A 6,000-nucleotide genomic window follows, 5' to 3' on the forward strand; every position below is an offset into this window, starting at 1 on the left:
CTATAAATATTATTTATTTTACTCAAAATAAGTTACAATCATTTGAAATAAAGCTAAGAAAATGATCTGTATCAGGTGGTGATGATGTATTATGATACGTTTATAAAAACAGGAAAGCAGACAGTGTTGCCCACTCTTGTGCCGACCAATTGATTTCAATGTTTATCTTCAACAGATCCCTGAAACTATGTGAAGTCCCCTCCTGCTTCAAATGTCAACAACGTCATTCTCATCCCCAAGAAACCCTCCATTACAGGACCTGCACCAGCCCGAGCCAGCTCCACGTCCAACTGTAGTCAGTGACCTCATCAAACAAGGTGCGAAAAGTTCCTTTGCCAACCAGTCAGCCAATCCTTGTGCTGATGTCCTGATAAGGCTGTGTGTGTGTGTGTGTGTGTGTGTGTGTGTGTGTGTGTGTGTGTGTGTGTGTGTGTGTGTGTGTGTGTGTGTGTGCAGATGGAAACTCTCTCCATTCCACCAGCCCTCATACCAGAGTTCCCGATATGTGTGTGTGAGTTGGTGTTTGAGTGCACGTGTCATTAAACCTCGGTCATTGGACTCGGAGGGTGGAGCCCTGATGCTGAGCCACTTCTCCAATATGTCTGCTGGATGCCTGCCCATGTTTAGATACACACTGACGGGTAGCCCAGGAGACAGACAGGCATAAAAGTGTTTGTTTTCACCTTTGAACACTGTAGTGGAACTATTATTGGAGAAAAGCTGTGATCTGGTGCAACAGTAAAAAGACACTTCAAATAGGATTTCCTGCCTCTTGCTCTTTTTGGTGACCTTCAAAATATACTTTTTAGAAGATTAAACTAAAAATATGAGACAAAGAGAATGATTTACATGAAATTAGACCAGCAATAACTGAGCCAGTTGGTCAGCAGCACAAACAAACTTGTAACCAAACTTTGAGAAATGATTACACAGTATATGTCTATGAATTTACACCAACTTATTTTAGTGCTGCACAACAGTAAACGATACCAGGCGAGCAACCCCTTCAGGTATTAAACACATCCGACTGGTCTATAACAACTGGTGTTCTGTTGCTCATGTGGGAGATTACAGCAGCTCATCAATCTCCTTTCCAGTTTTCCCGTTAGCAAAAGTAGCATTTCATGTTGTGCAAAAGCAAACAATGTTGTAGTACATTTTATGGAAGAATGTGACCATTTATAACGGGCGACAGAAGAAATAAAACTGAAATAGTTGGGATTGATGCGGTGCGTTCATGTACTTTATTAGCCTACATTCAGGTCACAGAGCAAAGCATTCAGATGTCCGAAAATAAACCCTTGGCAACCTTCCAAAAACAAGAAAGGTCACTTCAGAACGCATCTCCAGGATCGTCAAAGAATCTTTTTACCATTTGGATACAAAAAACAATCCCATCCGGAGCAGAATATGGTTCCGGTTTTCCCGGTGTATTGAACAGAGAAACCTTTCTTGCATATTTTGAGTAACACATTAAAGAAATCCAGAGCAGGGCCTCCAGTGAGCACTTAGTAGACTATTCTAATTTCAGAAAATGGAATACTTGGCTTTGTGCCTTGAATGCATGCTCAAACACAACAACAGTGTTTATGGACAATTCCACTCATATACTTGTCTGGAGGTTCAGGCTCATGTCACCGAATTTACGATACACAAGTCGGCCTCCACGGGCAGATCATGTGAAATTGGCTTTGAAAGAAATAACTGATATATCATGAGAACCATTGTCCAGTGTAGAAAGAGGTTAATGATTTAAGACAAAAACGTGCACCTTATAGACAGAAAGCACTGGCATTGATAAGATGTCAAAGTGAACAAAGAACACTCATCCAATACAGTGAAATCATGTGCTGGAATGTCGCTGATGTTGTGGTGTCAGTAAACAAACTGCATCGGTGCATTGAGTGTGCCTAATTTAATTTCCATTCATTAAATGAAATCACCACAGCTACTGTGTGTAAAGATTAGAAGAAGAAAGGGCTTTTTTGAATAGTTGCCTCTTTATGTGTGATTTAATTGCAATTGTTGTAGTTAACCGGAGTGCCTTTTATATCAGATGGCTGGGATTGGCTACTGCGTCATGTCGCTGCCTGATTAACATCCAATTCAACTGACAAACTGCTGGATTTGAGATATGATTAAATGAATGAGAAGGGTGCATTAAAACAACAATCCTTCTTTTAATTATTTATGAAATAGGGATTAACTCCGTAGAACATCCACCAAATCTGTCTCTGGGATTTAGGATAGGTGTGTTCATGTGCACTCTGCCTACTGAAGCCACAGAAATAGATCTCAGTTTGCTTCGTTGTGCTGAGACCTCATCTGAGCTGGCGTCGGCGTGAGCGTAACTTTGTCACTAAAATTGCACTTCACCCCCCTTCTTCAATGACATAACCCCCGTTGTACCAAATTGTGATCGGGTATGAAAATAGAGCCCTACATGTACACCATGGCTCAGAGGTTGACCTCGTAATAATGAGTTCTTTATAAATTCAGGACTTTGGGATACTGTATCCTGGCTCCTGTTGGATGTCCTGTATGGCTATTTTTGTATCGATGGCTAATCCCAAACTGCGGATTGTGAGGCAAACCACACAACACCCCATACACACTATATACCCAGATAACCAAACTATTTCCACTCTGTTACGCTTACATTCTGTTCCCATTTGAGAAGGAGGAACATCCACCCTTCTGACCGTTTCAGAACAAGATGCTAATGATACATGCAATTTTCTTTCTTAGCTGTAAAAATTACTGGTGTAGTCGTCCATATTAGTGTGATTGTGAATACCATAGAATCCTCTCCATAGCTGAGCCCGTGAGCATCAGGAGCTGGCAACAAAATCCAGGCCACCCAAAGCGATGAATAAAGCTGCGACTTCAAACAAGCAGAGGTAGAATAAATATTTCAAACCCAAGCAGAGAAGAAGAAGAGAGACCGAACAGACTTCAGCGAGAGGGACAGTGTGTGATAATGAGTCGGAAAAAGGAAGTGAAGTAAAGAAAGTGTTAGTGGCTGAATTTCTGTGTGGAGAACATGTACCTATGTGCACACAGGTGTGTGTGTGTGTGTGTGTGTGTGTGTGTGTGTGTGTGTGTGTGTGTGTGTGTGTGTGTGTGTGTGTGTGTATCTCCTGGGGTTTATGGCCCAATACCACAAATGTTACCATGCCCTTCAGTACGTAGGTACATGGTGTGTGTGTGTGTGTGTGTGTGTGTGTGTGTGTGTGTGTGTGTGTGTGAGACGGTGACTTTTGTTTTCATCGTATGCAGATATCAAATTAAAGTCTGTATACAGTAGAAATACAGGAAAGAACCGAGGAGTTAGACGATGTCTCAAGGTCTCTCCTTGTGTGTACTTTGTTGAACACACACACACACACACACACACACACACACACACACACACACACACACACAGACACACACACGTTAAGCAATGTCCAGGGTTCAAGTGTAGTTAGAAACTTTGTCCTTTGTCAGCTGCATGTGTCTTTGTCTTTTTCAGGGTTACAATAAAGAATTTTTCTAGAATCCGTGCTTTTTCTTCCATTTTGGTTCTGGGAACACAAAGGTTGTAGTAACAGTAACTGTTCCACTCATCGCTGTATTGAACCAAGGAAATGTCATACTGAACTGAACGTCAGGTATCAAGCAGTCCGGGATGAAAACACGTTCCGCTACCGTCACAGCCCTAGTTTTAGCTCAGAAATAAGACTGAAGCAGATCAAAGACATTATAAGAGTATTAAGATTTCCTTGAGTTGTATCTCTTACTTTGAAGCAGCATTTGAATAAGGGCTGGGTGGATTTGATTGACTAATCTTGTTTAAAGCTTGTTCAAGTAAATCAGCCAGTAGCCATTGATAACCTGTTAGAAAAATAGTTGTGCCTCAAGTTTCCAGCAGAACATTGCTCACTGAGAAGCACAATATAATAATAATAGCATAATGAGAAACATTGGATCAGAACTAAGTGTAAATCCAGGCCCATTGGTACTGGTATATACTATATATATATACTGTATATACACACTATATATAGGTTCAGTGGAATTTTGGTGTCAATTTTTAGGTCAAACCAGATCTAAGTGTTGTGCTTCAGTGGACGAGACTGCACATGGACATACCCGTCCAAAATCCCACAGGCTGGTTTGGTGGATGTCCTACTTATTTAAACCCACTTATATAAATATATAAAATAGGATTTTTTTGTTTTGTTTTGTTTTGAATGCAACCTTTTGATTCAGTTAATCATGTAAAAAGTTAAGCTGTCTCTTGTCTATTGAATAGACTAATTTGACACAGTAGCCAATCTCAACCACAAACTATAAAAGACACTTGGGTGAACTACAAATGAATTTCAATTGAAATACACATAGACCCGTCTTTGTGTATTTCAATTCAAAAGTCTTTTGGTCATCCCATCTGGTTGAGTAAACTAGCCAGCCACACAGAGTGTGACACTGTCATTTACACACAAAAGGTGAAGGCAATTTTCGCATACCCTGCATTTAATTAGTGATTGGAAAGTAAATTAGGCCTCACTCAAAGCTCCAGATGCAGTTTATTTATGAACACCATGACACCAGTGACGTTTAATTAATGAAAGAGCATCGGGAGCTTTAAGTTTCCATAATTTACTTGCTCACTCCTCAACATTGTTCCAACACCTGATTTCAATATGCAGTATTGGATGAGTGTTCTTTGTTCACTTTGACATTTAAGTAATGCCAGTATTTGGCGTATCTAAGATGGAAGTCTGTTTCCTATTTTATTGAACCATTTCCTAAACTGGGCAGTGTTTCTCATTATGCGAGGCGAAAAAGCATTTATATGATTAGTTACCTCTTCTTAAGCCAAATTAACATCATCAGCCCTTAAAGGCTGACTCATACAACCATAAATTCTGTGATTATGAGCTTAAATGTCGCAGGTAAGAATGTGAGTTTCCTCCTTCATAAAGTTTGGATGGGGGTGCCGGCCTGCATCTTCATCCATTAGAAACTGACATTATGCTGCGCTGCAGTGGTTTAAAGCCAATGAGATTGGACATGATTGAAGTTGGCTGCTACACAACTAATTATCTATTCCTTTATTCTTTTAGTTATCTACTTCACTTCACCGCCACGCTGCGCCTTGTGCTTGTGTTCACCAAAATACCAAACAAGTTGGACACACCTACTTGCGCCTCCGGCACACCTGTGCTGCTCTTAGGTGGATGGAAATAGGGCCCCTAATCTCAACACCAATGAACATTTATGGGGCAATTGAAACTTGAGAATGCCAAAAATTCCTGACACCACAAGAAGGTCTTTGGAACATCGTCACATCATGCTGGAATAACATGGTCTATCAGGTCTGCATTTGGCCCAATGTAGTCAAGTCTGCGTGACTGTACATCTACCATTTGGGGATCAGTAGTTTAACATTAAGCGTCGTTGATGCAGGACTGTGTACCTTGTTGTGTTGCTGCTGACTTCCCGTCTGTACCAATCTGTTTCCTGTATGCCTGCATGACAGGACGCCCACAGGCTTCCTCTCCTGGATTAGTGTGTGGCTCTGCTGATAAAAGAACCGTGCTACTGTGTTTTTCTCCTTCTCTTAGTCTATTTCTGTTCTACATTTTCTCCTCGCTGTGACTACCTGACTCCATTTTTAGTCCTGTGCACTTGGAAACTCAAAGAATGGTGAAAAGAATGGTTTGAAACTGATGGCCATGGGAACATATACAATGTCCACATCTATCTTCATTCAAACTAATAGAGATGGACAGGGGACTGAGGGTCTGAGACAGAGAATATTTATCACATGGGGGTTTCCAGCCAGACGTGTGGACTGAAGAGAGCCTCAGAGGAGGGAGGAGGGGAAAGGGGGATGGGGGTAAAGGATGGTTTTGAGATGGCCAATATTAAGCATGCTTTTGTCCAATTTTTCCTCCACTTGATACCGCTTCTCTCTCACTCAGAACTTTCTGCCTCAGCAGACAGATTGCT

Source organism: Embiotoca jacksoni, unplaced genomic scaffold (assembly GCF_022577435.1).
Source record: "Embiotoca jacksoni isolate LCO1_2020_lvr unplaced genomic scaffold, fEmbJac1.0.p SCAF_43, whole genome shotgun sequence".
In the NCBI taxonomy this organism is placed as follows: domain Eukaryota; kingdom Metazoa; phylum Chordata; class Actinopteri; family Embiotocidae; genus Embiotoca; species Embiotoca jacksoni.